Source organism: Amblyomma americanum, chromosome 8 (assembly GCF_052857255.1).
Source record: "Amblyomma americanum isolate KBUSLIRL-KWMA chromosome 8, ASM5285725v1, whole genome shotgun sequence".
In the NCBI taxonomy this organism is placed as follows: domain Eukaryota; kingdom Metazoa; phylum Arthropoda; class Arachnida; order Ixodida; family Ixodidae; genus Amblyomma; species Amblyomma americanum.
In genome coordinates, this window is record NC_135504.1 from 9,612,319 (window position 1) to 9,633,377 (window position 21,059).

At 47.9% G+C, this 21,059-nt stretch overlaps 1 protein-coding gene across 2 annotated transcripts in view; it reads right to left on the reverse strand.

Moving 5' to 3' along the window:
* LOC144100891 (fatty acid synthase-like) overlaps window positions 1–17,633 on the reverse strand; it is a 57,926-nt gene extending 40,293 nt beyond the window's left edge. The window contains exon 1 of one of the 2 annotated variants that reach the window (XM_077633802.1): window positions 17,613–17,633. The gene's annotated coding sequence lies outside the window, so the exon portion shown is untranslated. Of the gene's footprint in view, window positions 1–5,723; window positions 6,058–17,612 lie in introns of those variants that run through there. The other variant, XM_077633801.1, reaches the window with a different exon arrangement.
* Window positions 17,634–21,059: the final 3,426 nt, after the last annotated feature.

Here is a 21,059-nt window from a genome sequence, read left to right on the forward strand (position 1 = left end):
ATCTTGCCTTCGCATAGCATGCCCTGCCCAAGCCCATCTCTTCCTCTTGATTTCGACTAGGATGTCGTTAACACGAGTTTGTTCCCTCACCCACTCTGCCCGCTTCCCGTCTCTTTTAATGTTTTTACACCTATCATTTTTCTTTCCATAGCTCGCTGCGTTGTCCTTAACTTAAGCTGAACCCTTTTCGTTAGCCTCCACGTTTCTGCCCCATAGGTGAGTACCGGTTATAGACAGCTGCTGTATACTTTTTTGGTCAATTTGACCTTCATTTCAGACAGACGCGTCCTTGAAAAACCTAAGTAGTAAGAGCTCTTTAAACAAAAAAACAAACAAACAATGACGCTTATCAGTCACATTCATAACCCATAAGCGCCGAAACGTTAAAGGCTATTTGAAAGCCGCCGGGAAAAAAAATTATTTCCAGACTACAAGAAATGGCGTGGGGATAAGATGAATCTTTAGCCGCACATTCTTCAACTTGCCAGTTCACATCCGCCTAGAGACCAATTTTTCAGCGGCCCCTCCCGCCTCCTCGGCTTAACCTTGATTCGCTCGTTCAGTGTTTGCATTTAGCCCCGCAGTGGAAGAAATAGCCACAAGTCGACCTTGCGCGCATGGCGGCACGTGGCCCTAAAAACCCGACATTTCCTTGGCTCCCGCGGAACTTCCGCGTCATATTTCAAGTCGAGCCGAGCCAACAGGGAATACGCGAGCGCTTCGCAGACGACAGAAGCACCACTGCCGAGCCATGTGATAGCTTCGCTTTGCAGAATTCGGGACTAACATATAGCAGACAATAAGACAAAAAAAAACGGAGACAGTCCGCGCAAACAGCGCGTGATGACGACACTGACCTGCGGAGACAGGGCCCGCTGAAACAACGACTGAGAGTGTTAAGAGGAGTTGACAGCGATCACGTCGAACGCGAAGCAGACGACACCGCACTATTAATGGGGCGAAGCAGCCGACTGTAATGGCGCCCAACTGTCCGCCGCGCATCAATGCGCTGTTGTCGTCAACGCTTGAATAGTACGTCAAAATTTTTCCTCGTTTGAGCTCGGAAAACACACCCTTCCTCGAAAGTTCGGCGCTAGCAGCCAAGAAGTAACCAAATAAGAAAAACTACAACGCTCCCGCCTACACGGTTTAATTCGTGGACGGGGATTCTTCAACGTTTTCCTTCGAATGTCGTGAGAAATGGCGCGGACAGATGAAAAGAAAAAAGACAACATGATCAGCGCACAGGACACTCAAGCTTAAAGTTTGTCCGTACGGCTTCACCTAAACGGAGGAGACGGTGGTATTCAATCGAATTCGCGTGTTTTTGACGTCACAAGAGGCGCGAACCTCACCCCATATCACCCTACGCACGCCCAAGCAGACTACGCCACCGTTTTGTTGGCGGGGCAATTATACGTAAACGTTCGACCCTGAACTGTCCCGCCAGAGTTTCGTACCTCGATCTTTCCCTCACAACAACTCTCACTCTCAAAAGAGGTAAACCAAGTTGATCAGCTTCGCACGGATAAATTTAGCCGCGGAGATAATACGCAAGCATCGAAGAGTCGACGTTTTTGAAACGAGGGGCTTTTCCGAGTGACGTTTTTCGTTGGCTGCGAATCAATCGAAGGGGGGAATTTTCTAGCGGAGCGGGTCAGCTCGCAATGACGTCTTTTCGCAGATGACGCCGCTGTAACAAACCCGCCCTATGTGGAAGAACCTGCCGGGTAATCTTGATAGCCATAATGGTTTAGGGTTTATGGGAGTTCAACGTCCCAAAGCGACTCAGGCTATGAGGGGCTCCGTAGTGAAGGTCTACGCAAATTTCGACCACCTGGGGTTCTTTAACTTGCACTGATATCGCACAGTACACGGGCCCCTAGCATTTCGCCTCCATCGAATTTCGACCGCCGCAGCCGGGATCGAACCCGCGTCTTTCGGGTCAGCAGCCGAGCGCCATAACCACGCGGCGGCGACAGCAATAATGGAAAGTTCTGGGCATCATAGAGCGGACACTGTTTCATACGTGGAGGCACAAGCGAACTACGAAGAGTAGACGCCGAATGTCCTCGCTTCTCTAAGGGCAAAAGGCGTTCCCAGTGAAGTATAGGAGAAAGTAGCCGACGAAATGCCTAGATAAGCAAGATTGCGATGGATAAGCGCGGCTAGCTGCATAATACACTCAGCCTGTAGAATTTCATGAGCCTATAAAGCGACGTACACAGGAGCCCTTGGCTCGGCTATGCCACGCATAGTCCACATATACACACACTGCACGCCCTACTCGCTTCCTCTTAGCCTTCGCTTGGTGGCCGCTGTCACGAATTGCTCTGACGTCAAGCGCCGGTGTGAAAGGAGAAAGCCTACCGAAGGCCGCGCGCTGGCAACAACCTCGATTCAGTTTCGACCGCGTAATAAGCATATATTTAGCCGTATACAAGCAAGTCAAAATAAATGGACCTACTTCTGTTTAACCGATTGGCGCGTGCGTTAATTGTATCCACTGCACTTGATATATCAAGTCGGAAACTATTTTGTAGTCTGTTTTTTTCATCCGCATCACCACGACTTCCCTTCGCTTAGCCGACGAGGTAAACACTGAAGGACTGCTCGATGCAGGCGATGACTGCAACACCGGAAGCAGATTGTATACCAAACACGGCGGGCTCGGTACTGCATCAACGAAGAAAAATATCAACGCTGTTCCAGCAGAGCGGTGACGTCAGCGAGTGTTCGAGCCAATAGGAAGACGCAAAGTAAAGGCTCGTGATCACCGCAAAGATGTCAATCTTTCGCGATAGCTGCAAGCGATATGCGGTTTCTCAGAGTGCCTCAATGACCCACAACGGTGGTGACGTCACGACTCCGAGGGGACTGGCAAGCTTACTTCGGGTTTCTGTCGTTACACTGGAGACTAGAGCTTTACCGTAGAGCCCTACATGCCGCAAAAACATACAGCGGCCAAGATGAAGATGTTTTTCCGTGAAGGTCGGCTAGCAAAACCAAGAAGTCACAGGGGACGGTGCTCAGCATGGTATACAGCTGTCCAAGAGCATCCACAGTGCTTAGCACCCAAATTGCTCTGACGCAACAAGTTTTCGCCGAATTACACGGTCGGTGACACGACCACAAGTGCAAGCTCTTTCCTGCAGAAGGAAGGGGACGGACAAAAAAAAAGGGGGGGGGGGGGGGGGGCACGACATAAACAGAAGAGGTCGTATTGCGTCGACTGGTGCGCAAGACAAAAGCGAGACACCAACTCCATTTTCATTTTAGCGAGTTAATTCTGCTCTTAAAATTGCCGCGAACTCAATTGTTCGCTTTCAGACAAAGGGCCTCTCTTGCTCGCCCGCTCCCGGGCTTCGCACACACAACATGCACGACTAGGTCGGCCAAGCACTTCAACAGCTGACCCTGAAAGCGCGGGACGGGGCGGAACACGCGTATACGACCTCGTTCGCTTGACGCATCGCGTCGTCTGCTGGCGCGGTCGCCATTTGACCGACGCTCAACCCCAGTGCACACTTTTTCTCCTAAATCCTTGAACGAAGCAGACCGTATCATAGTCCAAAGACCTGTTAAAACACCACAAAGTTGTGAATTTTCGCGCTCAAGGAAAACATAAGAGCGTGTCAAAGCCCACGTGTCTGAGCTTCGGACCAGTCTGTATTGCAATACACAGATCTGTGTGTACGTCGGGATGAAGGCGACCTATTTGTGAGCTTGAGGAAAGAAATGATGCAAGATTTAAAAACAAATAAGCGCGCGCGCCGCCGGAAAAAAAAAAAAGCCTTTTTCACCACGTCCTCATCAGCTGGCACTGGTTCTCTCTCTAATTCTACTCGCTCCTCGTGTGCTTAAAGCAAAAATTGCGCCTGGTCTCGACTAGCAGCAGACGACACCATGGCTTACAGCCCAACATATAATAATCCCGCAGACCGTGCCGCGTACAGGGTAAGGCCGCGAGGCTCGCACAAGCAGAGCACGCCAACTGCACAATGCCGCAGGCGCAGCACATTTTTCTTGGTCGCTTTTTTTTTTCATCTAGCGCCTTTCTTCCGTGACGCACAGTGTAAGCTAGCCGGCTAGCCTCGCAAGAAAAGACGTCGGTTGCTACGGTGGCAGCAGCGTGCTCGCGCGCGCGTCTGCCAAGGCGCGATTGCCCAATCGCTGCCACCGGTTTCGAACACGTGACCACATGACGTGACCGGTAGGACGATCGCGTGGCGGAGTTAAACAGGCGATATAGTTTTCATTTTTTTCTTGCGCGCGCGCACAACTGCATGGGGTGAGAGCGCGGAACACGCGTTCCTTCGTGCAACTACTCTCGAGGGCCGTCGGTTGCGTGACAGATGGCCGTTATGCAGGAAGAAGGAAGGAAAGAGCGCATCCGAAACATGTGGTGTCGTGCGCGCCATCTACAGGCGCTTTTCTTTAACCAATGCGTTAAAGTGCGCTGACCAAACGCAGTTTCAAGAAGCAAGACAAGTTGCAATCCGAGCTCAGAAAAAGAACATTTTTTTTATTCTCGTTAACGGCGCGCACTCGGCTTTACTAAGCAATGATTGCACTTTCATTTTAGAGCATCGTCTGCTATATTCGCAGATTGGCGGTTCTCACTTTGGCGCTGCGAGCAAAAAAAGCACGTTGCTGTAGTTGGAAGTGTGACGTTCTTGCATTCCGCAAAGGTTTCGAACCTGCAGAGTTCTATTTCAAAGCCAGAATACCCTAAGCTTAGGCTCACAATAGCACGCGTTGCAGATGCAAGCGCTTAGCGTTCAGTGTCGTCTGCTGCAGCGAACGCGAAACTAGTAGCTGATCAACGATTGCAGCAGACACCGTTCTAATATAGGCCAAACCGCTGACAACGATTGGGTGCAAATTCACCCATGCAAAACAAATTACGCTGCCTTTTTCCGAACGGAAAGATTCAGTTCTAGGAGCGTCTCCTCGGATTTAGTAGACGAAAAGCACTGGCACGCGAACGATTGCACTCTTTCCGTTCGCACTTCACAGATGCGTATTTAGTTTCCCGAGAATTCTGGCGAAAAACAGAAAAGATCTCAAGACGCATGCAGTGAACTGAGGTTGCAGGCATGGCTGAGGAGTCTTCACTTTTCGAAACTAACCCTTCGCTGTCTTTCGCATGCCTACACACAGAGCGATGACATCCGTTAGCTCCGCCTGGGTCGCGCCATACCGGGGCCTCCACTGCAATGCGTTGCTGCGCCCGGGTGTGGTTAAAGCGCCGGCAGTCGATAAAACACTGCACATAGCAGACACAAGGCCTCTCCTAAACCGCCGGCACTGCAGCTTCGACCGGAACGCTGCCTCAAAGAGACTAACGAATCGAAACGCCGCAGGCTCGCGCTGTCACTATAGAGCAACGAAAGAACTGCAATGCAGGTAGGGTCCCAATATGCGGGAGCCATTGACCGTGGAAGCACTTCCTCGAGCCACCGGAGGTTACCGGACCGCTGGCGGTCTGGGTCACGATATAAAAATAAAAATATTCGCGACCCGTTCCACTTCAAAAGCTATTCATTCTGTCACGGACGCATCAACCGAAGGCCACGCGTCCAACAAACACAGAACACAGACTGTCTTCTTCCTTCTCTAAAAAGGCCAGTTCGTCTCTCCAACCCGAACGGCGAGTGGCCCCCAAAAGTGCCCCGATCCTGGTCAGCGCAAGGGGGAACAGGCGAAAAGGAAGCGCTCACCTGTGTGTGTCTCTCTTCTTTTTGGATTACGGTCGCCGGCTTCTGTTGTTCCTCATAAATGTTGGGGCGAAGCCGGGAGTGGGTCGCTCTCTTGTCGCTTCGGTAGCCGCTTGTGGAAGAGTGTAGCGTGTGTGTCGTCGTCGCAGGGCGGTTTATTCCTGGTGCGAAGATGCGACGGCGGCGGCTTCACCGGAGCCACAGGAGCGATTGAATGAATGGAAGCCGGTCTTGGCCGTCGCCGGCTCAAATACAGACGCAGCGGGGGGAGACGGCAGCTTCGGTGCGAGGAGGCTAGGCGGAGGGGGGACGCCCGCCGGAAAACGTCGGGTGATATGGGACCACGTGAGCTCAGCCAATCGCGTCGGGAGCTCGCGCTCGCCCGAGAAGCCACGTGTCCTGATCACGTGACGTCGCGTCTGCTCGCCGTAATGGCGGCCTCCACGACGCTGCTCTCGCGAGGCGACAGCAGTGAAGAGCCGGCCCCGGGCCGCGCTAACTTATCTAATCGGTGCTTCTCGGACGGGCTTTAGCACGATGGTAACGCGATCAGAAAGCCTTTATTTTCCCGCGATTACGCTACTCGTCGGGCTGCTGTCCGTCTCTTCGCTGTCCTTTTTTTTTCTCCAAAGCTACACCGCCGTTCAACAACCCCGGCAGCCCATCTCCTTGCTGGTTGCCGGCGGCGGCCTTGGCCGCCGGCGAGGACTTCCCGAGATGCTCCGCGCACGTCATGGGATCAGCCTGTGACGTCAGTTGGTGACGTCACTACGAACGGCGTCAAGAAACGATGATGCGCCCAGTTCGCGTCACCGACGCGGTCGTGATGTGCGGGAAAGCCGCGGCACTAGAGCTGGCGCTCGCTTCGTAAGCGATGACAAAATTTCTCGCCTTTGTCTCGGTTTTTGCTCAACGACTAGTCCCCACCCTGGCGCGTCGTTGAATGCTTCTCGATGCTGCCACCACTCTTACGAAAAATCTTGCGGAAGGTCGGTCTAGGCCTCTACGAGCGTGACTTCACGCTTTTTTTTCTCTGCCTCGGTCGCCTCGTATGGCTCTGTATCGCGAAAAGGGAGAGCTGTAGATAAGTTATCCACTATGACCCCTCAGAGAAGAGAAAAACTCTTTTCCACCCGCACACAGTCTCGAGTTTCTGAGGTCGGCGATAGCGGAGTGATCGCACTGTGGGACCCTTGCATCAGCGCGGTTGACCGCAGACGGCGGCCGACCTTACAGATAATTGTCGGGATGGGTATGGAAGCTTTTTTTAGCTTTCACCTCCGCGCCAGCCTTACCCCTTCCTCTTTCTCTAGTTTTCACGGCTAGAAAACAAAGAGAGAAGAAAGAAAAAAAGGAGAGACGATCGGTGCTGAATGGCGTGATCGCGTGGCAGACATCGGACGTCTGTTGCAGACCTCTGAAGTGCGTCGCGATGACACGAGCTTGGCGCGTGCTACACTGCTGCTGGCAGACGAGATAGTTTCTTTCCTGTTGCCTCGAGAGGAATGCGTTTCGCCGCCGGGTGAAGTTGTTGGAGGATGGCTCGTTCTTTTTCTTATTCCTATTCAGTGTTTGCCTTCTTCCTGCCCCTTTCTTTCGCCGTGCTGTTGTGCTCGCAACGATCCACCGGGTATGAGATGGGACAGCCCCTCATAAAAATGGTCTATAGACAGTCTATAGACTTGTTACAGACTCTATTGCCTCCCTATAGATATTTATTTTTGTCATTCATAGTCAATAGACTGTCCATGAACAAAAGTCTACTAAAAGTGTATGGCCATAGATCTGTAGATTGTCTTTGTCTATAGGATTTGTATTGCCTATAGACTGTTATCTAGGGTTTGTCTATAGAGTGTCTGTAGACTTTATATATAAAAGTCTATGGAAAGTCTATAGACTGTCTGAAAAAAAATTTGTACGGGAGGACGCCGCACGCGCTCCGAACGTTCGTGCATCTATATGCGTAAATTATTTAAGAGTGAACTCCGGATAGTTAAAACTGCGTTAGCACACTTATTCCCGTGCAATTCTTTACGTTTATTTTTTAGTGTGTCTGGGTTTGTGTGTAAACAGGTTGGAAATTGATTTGTTTTTTACCTCTCGCTACAGAAGATTTCATTCCTTTTTCCTCTGTTTTCTTCAGCCGGGCGTAAGAAACTCATGCCGGAAGTCTTGCACAACTCATCAAAAAACAGAGGCGCTATGTGTTCCTGTTTTAAGAAACTGGGGCCCAGTTAACTCTACCGTGCACTGTTTTCCTCATTTATATTTATCACCCACTCTGTGAATGCTATGAAGACAGCACGTTCTCCTTTAGGCCCTTCCCGATCCATAGTCGGATACAGTTATGTCAAGATCGAACAGCACAGCGTTAATCTGCCAGCTAATGTCGGAAATATAAGAACAACTTTCTTGTTATCAAAAATAGTACTGCTACATTTTTAACTCAATCAGCTCAAAACAACGAAACGCTACATTTATGACGTGTGGACCTATTATAGTTGTGTTGGTCTTGCTATAAAAATTCAATAACGAGCTATTTGGTACCGCAGACGAACAACAGGTGATACTGCATTGATGAGGGGATTAGCGGTCAACTTTGTGTTCCTAAGTTGTAACTAGGAATCGTTCTTTGTGTTCGAGGCGTTAAAAGATGTAGTCACCATGGTTATCAAGCAAGAGCACTGAGTCGTACAGAATTTAACATAGCTGGCAGTCCACGGGGTGCCGATGGGGCCTTAGCAAATAGCGTCGGAAAAGTATATAGCAGAGAAGCACCATCTTAGGCAATCGTAAGTACGGGAAAATATTACGTAATACAGTGAGTAAAAGAAGAAGCAAGTGCATGGTATAGTTCATTGGGCTCCAGTTTCTTGCAACAGGAACACATAGCGCCTCTGTTTTTTTTTATGAGTTGTGCAAGACTTTCCGCATGAGTTTCTTGCGCCTGGCTGCATGTGAAGGAAAGAGAAGAAAAAGGAATGAAATCTTCCGTATCATTGGCCGCTCTTATCAAATCAAAGCACTTCCTAAGACTGATCAAGGTATAATAATTGGTTTTTTGGGGAAAGGAAATGGCGCAGTATCTGTCTCATATATCTTTGGACACCTGAACCGCGCCGTAAGGGAAGGGATAAAGGAGGGAGTGAAAGAAGAAAGGAAGAATAGGTGCCGTAGTGGAGGGCTCCGGAATAATTTCGACCACCTGGATCTTTAACGTGCACTGACATCGCACAGCACACGGGCGCCTTAGCGTTTTTCCTCCATAAAAACGCAGCCGCCGCGGTCGGGTTCGAACCCGGGAACTCCGGATCAGTAGTCGAGCGCCCTAACCACTGAGCCACCGCGGTGGGTCGGATCAAGGTAGAAAATACGCTTTTAGGCGAGTTCACTTTTTTTACGTACCTTAAACGCGCAACTCAGGTGTATACAGGACAAAATGAAACATTAGCAATTAACAGTAAGTAAACTTTTGCAGAACCACGATAGAATAACATAAAGGTAGGAGAAAAGCAAAATGTTAAAGGAAAGGTTAAGGAAAACAAGCAAGTAAACCACAGTATTCATGCAGTAGACTCTATAAAACTCTATAAGACTCTATAAAACCCCGCCGCGGTCGCTGAGTGGTTATGGCGCTCGCTGCTGGCCCGAAAAACGCGGGTTCGATCCCGGCCGCGGCAGCAGAATTTCGATGGAGGCAAAATTCTAGAGGCCCGTGTACTGTGCGATGTTAGTGCACGTTAAAGAACCCCAGGTGGTCGAAATCGCCGGAGCCCTTCACTACGGCGTCCCTCATAGCCTGAGTCGCTTTGGGACGTTAAACCCCACTAAACCAAACCAAACCAACTCTATAAAACAATAAGTTCATCGGGAAAACGTATACATAATCGAAAATGCGCGTTTTCGGTGTCAAAGTTCACAACAGAGACGTTTACTTACAGAGTTAGCTTAAGAGGTCCCCTTAAGCCATGATTATCTTAGCTGCTAATACGCGGCTAGGCGGGTGGCGGAGGGGGGGGGGGGGGGGGGGAGATAGTATACAGCTAAAGACTTGTCTTTAACCTAATTTTGTGCTTTCGTTTTTGTTGTCTCTCTTACTGACTTCCTTGTTAACGAAAGCACGCAGACGTAATCCTTCAAAGTGAGTGTTGCGACCCACTCACAAACTCAAATTTATTGCTTGTTATTCCTTCGCGGAACCCCAATTTACCCTAACAGCCTATGAAGAAGAACTGGATGGAGTGCGTCATTCGAGCCCGTCGTAGAAACTCGACCCTCAGACATCCTCTCTTGGTCGCCTCCAGGAATTTTTGAATTTTTGCTCGACCACGGAATTATTTGCTGTAAATAAAAAAATGCAGATGCACACGAAAAGCGCCCATTTCTTTAGAAAGTCTATAGACTGTCCATAGACTTTTGCATAAGTCTATAAACATTCTGTGTACAAATTCTATACACTTATCTAAGGCAAGGAATTGAAAAAATGAAAATGAAAATTGGTTTTTTGGGAAAAGGAAATGGCGCAGTATCTGTCTCACATATCGGCGGACACCTGAACCGCGCCGTAGGGAAGGGACAAAGGAGGAACTAAGATAAGAAAGGAAGAAAGAGGTGCCGTAGTGGAGGGCTCCGGAATAATTTCGACCACCTGGGGATCTTTAACGGGCACTGTCATCGCACAGCAGACGGGAACCATAGCGTTTCGCCTCTATCGAAACGCGGCCGCCTGAAATGGTTTTTGGGGGAAAGAAAATGGCGCAGTATCTGTCTCACACATCGGCGGACACCTGAAGCACGCCTTAAGAGAAGGAAATACAAATCCTATAAACAGTCTATAGATAGTTTATAGATATATGGTCATACAGTTTTAGTAGACTTTCTTCTATAGACAGTCTATAGACTATGAATAAACACGAAGAAATATCTATAGGAAGGGAATGTAGTCTATAAGAATTCTATATACAATCTACAGACCACTTTTATAAAGGCGGTGCATGCAACCGCTAATAATAATAATAATAATAATTGGTTTTTTGGGGAAAGGAAATGGCGCAGTATCTGTCTCATATATCGTTGGACACCTGAACCGCGCTGTAAGGGAAGGGATAAGAGAGGGAGTGAAAGAAGAAAGGAGAAATTAGGTGCCGTAGTGGAGGGCTTCGGAATAATTTCGACCACCTGGGGATCTTTAACGTGCACTGACATCGCACAGCACACGGGCGCCTTAGCGTTTTTCCTCCATAAAAACGCAGCCGCCGCGGTCGGGTTCGAACCCGGGAACTCCGGATCAGTAGTCGAGCGCCCTAACCACTGAGCCACCGCAGCAACCGCTACAGTATTGCATTCCGATCAACTGCCCACATCTTCCCCTGTATTCAACCGAGGATATGCTGTTGTTGTTGTAGCTGCCTCTGAAGCGATGGCACATACGCACGGTGGGGGATCTTCCAGAGTTTGGTGTGCGATTATTCTTGTTCGTCTACTCCTACTACTACTACTACTAGTACTACTTCTTGGACTTGCTATTCGTCTATGCTTGTCTGGATGACATGAATAAATAATTCTTATTCTGCAGATAATATATTCTTCCTCTGCCCACTTCTTTTTTTTCTTCATCTTGCTAATCTTTGAAGATTACCTCGATGACATTGACAACAGATCCTTAATTACTCAATCGGGGATACATTCTTCTCTTTCATTCACAACTTCATCTTCGCCTTCCATCCTTCCCAGCTCACGTATAGATATCATGGGTATCCACCTGCCTACGCATCCATTCAACCGGTGTACGCTGTGCAGAGGCCTACTTATAAAACGCAGGCTTTTAAAGGCATGGGTGGAATGTACGTTCATTGTGGCGAACTGAGACCAAGGTTTTTATAATGGCGAGCATTGAGTGCAGACGCAAAGAACGGGCGACTAAAAATGGCATATATATAATTGGTTTTTTGGGGGAAAGGAAATGACGCAGTATCTGTCTCATATATATCGTTGAACACCTTAACCGCGCCGTAAGGGAAGGGTAAAGTAGGGAGTGAAAGAAGAAAGGAAGAGAGAGGTGCCGTAGTGGAGGGCTCCGGAATAATTTCGACCACCTGGGGATATTTAACGTGCACTGACATCGCACAGCACACGGGCGCCTTAGCGTTTTTCCTCCATAAAAACGCAGCCGCCGCGGTCGGGTTCGAACCCGGGAACTCCGGATCAGTATTCGAGCGCCCTAACCACTGAGCCACCGCGGCGGGTTAAAAATGGCATGCCAGCACTATGCTTGCGTTTCAAATTAATTGTTCAGGTGGTACAAGTACGACTATTGCTGATTAATCCTGCCGAAGAAGGTTGGGGTCATCTGGCCCGTCGACAGGGCACTCTCGAGAAACATCTCCCATCTGGATTATAGTAGCGATTATGATGATGAAACTTGACTTTAATGTCGCAATGAAAGTTTGGGCAAGCAGTACCATAGGAAAGACGGGGTTTAATCTACGCGAGTTTTTTCCCAAACATCTCCTCTCAGACAAGCCGAGCGCCAGCATCAGGCCGGGGAAAGCGCGCATTCCATTGGAAAACCGGTCCGTGCCCGGTACAGTGGGGACCGAATTGCAAACCTTCCGTACTGGTATATATAGGGATCAAGTTTAGCTATAGGGAGGGGGTGCTTTTGCGGGAGGAGGCGCAGCGGTCGTATCAGTGTCTCTTGTTCACCCCTGGTGCAGTGAAAAGACTTCGCGCATGTTGTATTTCAAATTTACTTTATGCAGAAATGCATTCTAGAGCTGCACGTCGTATTTAAGCCAATTCTGCGTCCGTACTTCGCGCCAACTTTCTTCTTTTTGCGTCCCCACTTCCAAGGCTCACCTGTATGACTATAAAATGCAGCGATATCATTAAAAGGTCTATACTGTATAAATCTCGCCTTACTGTACACGCGCATGTCAAACAACTTCCTTTGGACAGTTGGAAACAGGAGCAGGGAGTCTGCACCAGAGCTTCCACCGTGCTTGATCCAGGTGGACATCACAGCCCAGCGGTCAATATTGCGGGGCCCATGGAGGGGTTACTGGAAAGGTCCATACATGACCACGTGCAACGTATGCGCTGTACACATGGCTGCGTAGGTAGGAGGGTATGTTAGCTATTTTATCCAGGGGACCTTGGAAGGTGACGAAGATGGTGGGGTTTGAGATTTTTTGTTGCCTCGAATCTGCACATGGGGCTACGAGAGACGCTGTAGGATTGGAGCTGCCGATTAACTTCCACTACGTGGGGTTCTTTAACGTGCGCTAACGTCATACAGTGGGGGGAGGGGGGGGGCAGAAAGTTAGATGGGCGGATCAGTTTAAGAAGTTTTGCGGGGATACGGTGGGCGGAACTGGCAAAGGACAGGGTCAATTGGAGAGGCATGGGAGAGGCCTTTGCCGTGCAGCGGGCGTGGTCAGACTGATGACGATGATGATGAACGTGAGACAGAAGAAACCAGGGGCGATTTAGAATGCTAAGAAGAAGGAGCTAGTCTCGATAGCAAACAGGGTCTTAACCGAAGCGGCCTTTCCATGGGACTGCAACACTTACACCCATCGTTTCATTTGTGCACCTGCATTTCTTTTTCCCTTCTGTCGCCGCTCTTTAATCACTTTTCCTTCATCGTATCTGTACATTCTTGGTCCATGGAGCAAGGCAGCGCTAATGACTTATCGCGAAAGACTCGCGCGTCCACAAATTGTCGCCGACGAAAACTGTGTGCGTAGCGGCTTTGATCGGGTGTATTAAGCTTGACATGCAAACTCTGTCCCCTGCGCAGCTATAGTCGGACTACGTTCCATGCTTATTAAGTGCGCGCCTCAGGCTACGCGCGCTCGTGCGATCGCACGGTCATCCGTTACCACGGTGCTAGAAGCACCGTGCCCGATGCAACCGGAATTCCCTCACCGCAATGGCATAGCGCTCGGTCTATAGCGTTTGGGGGCTCGGTGGGTGGTTTGAGGGCGTATTTGTGCTTGATGTCTCGGACATCGTTCACCGCATGCACGATGCCAGAGAGTGCTGCTCAGTTTATTTCATGTAATCGGTTCGTTCAGGTGGTGTTTCCCTATAAAAATTAAAATTGTAGATTGTGGGGTTTCAACGTCACGAAGGAACACATGGGCTATGAGGGACGCCGCAGTAGAGGGCCCCGGATTAATTTAGACCACCTGGAGATCTTTGACACTCAATCAACCAAACAATCAATATTTATTCAGCATTCTTCCGCACACAAAGGAAATGCTAGGACAAGAACATAAAAAATTTGCGCGGCACTTTGTCGATCTAAAGTGCGCGAGGCGAAAGCCTTTCTGCGCCCACTTTGGCTGCTTCTTTTATTTTTTTAATTTTCATGCGTTTATTTTTTATTTTTGTAATTTACTTTAAGGGGCTTTTATTTATTTATTTTATTCTGCTTGGTTTCTGTTTGCTTTATAATTTTTACCTTTTAATTTTACTTTTTAATTTCTTATTTAGATATATTTTATTTTAGGTTTTAGTTATTGTTATTTGTTTATTTTTATTTGTTAAACTAATTAGTGCGTAGTGCGTAAATGCTAATTAATGAATAACTACTGTTTAATGACTAATTACTAATCACCCATTAGTAATTGCTAAGAGTATATCGGTTACAGCAATTATGCCATTGACGACGTCATAGTGTGACAGGTTTCGTGGACGGACGGACGAACGGACGGACAACGATGGGCCATTAAAGGCTTTCGCCTTAAAAGCTGCTATGAGCAGCTTGACGAGGTTCCCCCTTATTTTGGCAGTGCGGAGTATTGTACATATGCTAAATACAGAGTGTTAGGTATCGTAACATGAATAATGCACTTAACAGAGAAGAGCAAGAGAAAATACACGCATACTTTAACATATACCACATGTAGGCCCATGTGTTTAAAAGTCGCACACAGCACAGTAAAGGGAGAAAAATGCAGAATTGGGGTAAAACACTGACCTTTTCCTTGAATACGTGCAGGCATGTATACAATAATGCTAAGCGTCAATATTTCAACGTGCAATGACATCGCACACGGGAGGGGGGCTTCAGAATAATTTAAACCACTTAGGAATCCTTAACCTGCACACACGTGTGATGTCAGTGCGCGTTAAAAACCCCAGGTGGTCTAAATTATTCTGAGGCCCTCCAGTACGACGTCCCTCACAGCTGATATGTGAGCTTCCAGACGTACGTTGAACCCAAAATTTGCAATTCTGATTTACAGAGAAACACCACATGAACCACATTTATCAGGTGAAACAAAATGAGCCCGAAGCCACTCCTTTTGGTGACACAAGGAAAATTTCAAGCGATTATGTGGTCCCCCCCCCCAAAAAAAAAAACAAACATTTAATGCACATGGAATGTGTGCTAAGTATTTTTGTTAAAAAGTTCAGGACCCGAAAAAAATATAGCTTGATGCTTCCTCTACGGACTCCTAAGCAGACAAGTGAAGAAAAAAGAGGTGCTCGTTAGGACATACTTGACGGAAGCCAACAGACACCGAAGCCTAGGAGCATAAGGGATGTTTTTTTTAATCCAATTTGCGGTGTTAATTATTTGGTGAATAACCTGTATTGGTTTTATGGCCTAAATATAATTCACCCAATTCACCAAAAGACACAAAGCTACTGTTGTATAAATCTCTAATCCGCCCTGTTCTTGATTACGCAGCTGTAGTGTGGAACCCGTACAAGCAATTCGAAATTAACATGTTAGAAGCAGTCCAGAAGAAAGCTGTGCGTTTTATATGTCATCGTTATGATCGCGATTTCTCACCCTCTTCTACACTTCTCTCATTGAATTTAACCACGCTGTCTGTCCGTCGCCACACTGAATCATTAAAATTCTTACATTGTGTCGTCAATTCCTCAGTAAGGCTGTCAGCTAACCACTACATTAACTTTGCACCATTATCATCTACAAGAAGTCATCACGAGCTTAATTTGATACCGTATTTTGCGCATGTTAATTTGTTCAAATTCAGTTTTTTTCCCCATTCAATAGAAGCCTGGAATTCTCTACCCGGGTCCATTCGTTCTTGTCCATTTCAAAACTTTGTAACTGCCGTTGAAGACGCATAATAGCTGTGTATTCTTACCCTGTCGTTAACAGTTCCTTTCTTGTTTGATATTTCATTTGTGATTTTAACTTTTTGTAGTGCTCACTTTGTACATTTTGCTGCATTTTGTTTCCTTGCATTTTTGTGTTTTCCCACTCCTGCCATAGCGCATATAATTGCGCTGCAGTATGTATAAATAAATAAATAAATAAATAAATGAGAAAGCAGAAGGACAAACAACCGCATGCCGCTGGTGGGATCCGAACCCACGACCTCCGAATTTCACGTCCGGTGCTCTGCTGAACAGAAAAACATCCCCTGTGCTTCTTGGTTTCGGTGACTGTTGGCTTCTGTCCTCTATGGACTCCGTTGTTTGATGAAGTTCGTTGCCAAGTGACGTCTGCTACAGCTTTCCACAAAATCAAACTCATCATGCGTTGATGGAATAAGCGGTGGGCGTGGCTCGGTGGAAGTTGCTCGACTTGACAACGCAGCGACCCGCCAGAGCACATTTCCGTACAAAATTATCAGCTGTACCTGGCCCTGCGTTCTACAGGACAGCTGCCAACGTCGCACTATTATCCTCATGGAAATTAAAGAGACCGCCTGAATCATAATTAATCATAACAATTAAGTGTGCAGCTGCGGCTTTTTATAACTAGGCTACTGCATGCATTTGTTAGCATAACAATTGCAATTAGCATCGGTTCGTTCAATTTACCCTTTGCGCCACGTAGTGTCCTTGTCAAAAGTAACCAGGCTACCCTCACTGCTTCACACGTTGTCAGGTGTCTTTCTATCATAATAATAATAATAATAATAATAATAATAATAATAATAATAATAATAATAATAATAATAATAATAATAATAATAATAATAATAATAATAATAATAATAATAATAATAATAATAATAATAATAATAATAATTGGTTTTGGGGGAAAGGAAATGACGCAGTATCTGTCTCATATGTCGTTGGACACCTGAACCACGCCATAAGGAAAAGGATAAAAGAGGGAGTGAAAGAAGAAAGAGGTGCCGTAGTGGAGGGCTCCGGAATAATTTAGACCACGTGGGGATCTTTAACGTGCACTGACAACACACAGCACACGGGCGCCTTAGCGTTTTGCCTCCATAAAAACGCAGCCGCCGCGGTCGGGTTCGAACCCGGGAACTCCGGATCAGTAGCCGAGCGCCCTAACCACTGAGCCACCGCGGCGGGTATCATCCAGAGAGGAGGAGCATTGGTGCAAGTATATCGTTATACAGGTTATCCTAGGTTCCGACTGCGGCCAGAAGGTGCAGCGTAGTCCTTGAACCGCAGGCCTACTCCAGGTATGACTACGGCATCCTGGTTGCCTTTGACGACGCTGGTACAGCGTAAACCTTATGCATGGCGGCGTAGGTAGGACGATGGGTTATCTACGTTATCTAGGTGAGCTTGGAAGGAAAAAATGAATAAGAGGAAGAGGTAGTAGAAGAAGATGACCTCAATACAATACAGGGGCCTTCTATGGGTATAGAGTTAAAACACCTTTCTGCTGCAATCGCGCACAGCGTTTAAACTGTGTATATGGTATTTTTTCTTCGCTGTTGATTTGGCGTAATTACAGTTCACAGATTGTTGAGAACAACTCCGCGGTCGCAACATCTCTTGCGAGACAACCGTGCCTAATGCATTTTCACTTCAACACGCTGGCTCAACACAATCAGGACACCCACATCACAGCCCCGCTGCTTGCACACCTCCGGCCCAGTGAGCCACCAATGCAGGTGAAGGAAAGAGGAGGAACAGCACCTGCCAGTGTATCGCCGGGCTCCTGTCTTCCACTATGGTGCTGGATGGCTGATGCCCTCAAGCCACGCTGACCTGGGAGCGAGCTTTCGAAGTAACTAATGGCGCTCTCCTTCAGAGGTGTTTCAGAGGGACCACATGCACGTTCCTTGCTCCTCAAACCAGGACCGCAGTTGCCCAAGCCTCTTCTGTGCCACTATCTCTCCCTAGACGCACGACATCGTATGTTAGAGAGTGCCGGACGTTAAACCCTGCCAAGTCAGCGTCGTCTTCGCGCTTGAGTCGACGTCGCCGCAGCAGCAGCTGTGGCAGGAAGATAAGCCTGTCTCGTCGATGCCGTCGCGCGGGAAAGCTCCGTGAAGCGGAGAAGTTAAGGATCTGTTCATTCCCCGTCCGCGGAGTTGTAGCTCTGTGTAGACAGCTATGGAGACCGTGGCCTCTCCACTGTATTTCATTCACTGAATGAGCATGCAAGGGGCGCTTTGATTTATTATTAGCCAAGGCTTCATGGAACTGAGCACGTCACTGAAGTCGACGCTGTAATGACTCAGGTTAGGAGAAGTTCTAAATAAGGATCGCTTATGTCTGCTGTGCCATCTGGACGCGGACATAATTAAATAATTCGAGGCTTAAAAATAAGCTATGCAAAGTGGCTCCACCTGCTGCCCCGATTCAAACGGGATGTCGATAAAATCCGTCCACCTATCCAGTCATTCATGTGAAGATAAGCGCGAGGACGATATGCCGACCGTGTATCTACTGCTGAAAACAAACGAGGAACGACTGAGACTACTGAAACTTGAAATGTAAAACGCGAAGATAATAACAGAGGGAGAAGAAATATAAACAATAACAGAGGGAGAAGAAATATAAACATTCAGTTCGGGGCCACTTTCATAGAGCAGTCACCGATGTTTCAAAGTTATTGTCAACCAAGCAAGTATTTTAACCCCCGTGAACTAACATCCATTCATTCTCCTGTTAAAGCTTGAATTGTGGTGTTGACGTTGCATATGCCTCGTATATATTGCGGTATGTTTACTCGTAGTTTTTTCGTGACTGTTTGAGATAAACAGTGTGGGTCAACCTTCGAATACGAAGGTCTTTGCATAAGAACGGTGCTTCAGACAAGCATCTAACGCCATGCACGTGGTTTGCGGCTGCTGCGCCCAAGACGACCTTGGTACAAGTCATCCGCCATAGCTCTTCGTTTATATCAGCACCGAATCTCGCGCGTACAACGTGTTTCCATACCAAGTACGCTGCTCAGTCAAAAATTAAAAGGTCTACAGATTGTCGCACCGCCTGTCGTTGTAGCTCACAGTTATTAAGCCAGTTAGGTCGTCAATAACTTATTCGATGTCGGCTATCAGCGTCGCTCATGGAAGGTACCACCTTCAGCAGGCTTCCAAAAGAACGTACCGCACGGGATTGTCTGGATTAAAAAAAAAAACAGAGCTCTTGCAAGCCAAAGGATTGGGGAGCGCCAGCGATATGAGCGGGGATGAAGGTCAGGGATAGATGTGCTTTCACTAACACTCGCTTCGATGGTTTTCAGTTTTCCTTCTCTGCTCCAACTTGACACCATGCAAAAACTTCATTGTGCCATATACTATAGGCACTTTTAGAATTAGGTGACGTTATCAGTTAGGGGCATAGGGGAGTAGCGATGCGCCAGTGTGCATGCGCTGGAGAATTACCGGAGGGGTGTTACTGCCCTGCGCACTGGAGCCCTGCTATTCCCCTATGCCTTTAGCCAATAGGGTCACCCTATCATAAAACTCCCTACTATTTGGAGTTTCGCTTAAGAACCTTTGAAGCAAGCCTTTTCTCTATACTCTTTCCTTCCAATTTGGTTGCATAGTTCATGCCTACATTTTTTTGTTTAACTTCAAAGTTCCTTGGTACATACTAATTCCGGTTTTCACAGGGTGTTTTTGCTTTGAGGCCAGCTCCTGAGGAGCTAACATGTTTGCATTGCCGATCCGGGTTGAAGCGGCTGTTAGTGGATGCAGTTGCCGAATGCATGTCCAACTAGCTCCTGGCAGTGCAGGGCCACCAAAAGAATGGGTGCTTGTTTTCTGGAAGCAGTCACGCATCTCGCCTTTTAAAACATACCTGGAGCACATTTCGGACAACGCAGCATTCGATACACTGCAGCTTCATGTTTTTTTTTTCTTTTTATCATCATTGTAGGCTTTCTTTGTGTTGGGGTGCGAATTAACGGCAGGATGCCTTATTACTTTTTCAAACTGTTTATTAACAAGGTTACGTTTAGAGCGATTACATGAGTGCGTACGGTCCAGCGTCCATCTTGCGTCTCCTGTCTTCCTCCCCGGGGTTGCTAGCCGCCTGCTCGCCCAGGGTTGCCGGACAACTGCGCTTTTTCCGCTGCGCGCTCGCCGCGCATCGGAAGGTCCGCTAACATCATGAACAATAAATCTGTGGACAATAAATATGCGGAGCTGTTTACCCTGAAGGTTTACCCCGTAGAAACCACGACAGTATTTGCATGATTATACTGGAAGGGCCCCGTAACGTACACGTGAGCGAATAAACCTTAACTATGTTTCTTTATTTCTGTCTTGCACCATAGTAGATCTGGACCTTTTACGTACGTAGCCATCGATGGCTACGCTCTGGGGGCAGCCTCGGAATGCACGGGAAATCCGAATGATCGCGGGGCATGCCCGTGTCGTCTTCGTCAGCTGTTGCTATCTGCGTCGAATGCTTGCGAGATGCGAAGGGCAGTTAGGATGCCCCCGCCTCTTGTGTTCTACGCCGCATCTAGTTTAGCGGCCTACCAGGAAAACTGGAGCGCGCCCTTCAAGTCGCCCGCGTAAATTCGTCGCCTCGGTCACCTCCCTGGCTCGCTTCCAAGATTCAACGTTTAGGTTTTATCGGGTGGCCATGGAGTGAGTCACTGTATCGAAAACAAAAAAAAAAAATAGACCGTGGGTGGCGCTGGCTGTGGTGTTGACGGGCAGGCGACCAGGGGGATTCAGCCACACGTTGATAATGGGGGCAATCGCTCTGCCTGCGTCTCGTAGTTTAAACAAAATATAACTCCTGTCGCATTTGAAGAAAAAAAAAGCGGAACAGTCATCTCGCGTACACGAACACGTGGATTGCAGTGTTGGTGCTGTTTGGGCGCACTAATCATCTGCGCTGTCCCCAGGACCAGATATTCGCTGCTGTGACTCAGTGCGTGGCTGAGGGACTCAAGCTCAAGGCCGCGGGTTCGATCCCGGCAGTGGCGGCCGCTGTTTCGACGGAGGCAAAATGCGAAAACGCTCGATCACTAAGACTTTGGTGTGTGTTAAGGAGAACCCACGTGATTAAAAATATATTGGACCCTCCACTGCGGCGTTCCTCATAGATCACAGCGTAGATGTGGTAGATAAAAACAGAAAAAGGACAGGACGATATCATAAGAGATGTGGAGTCAAC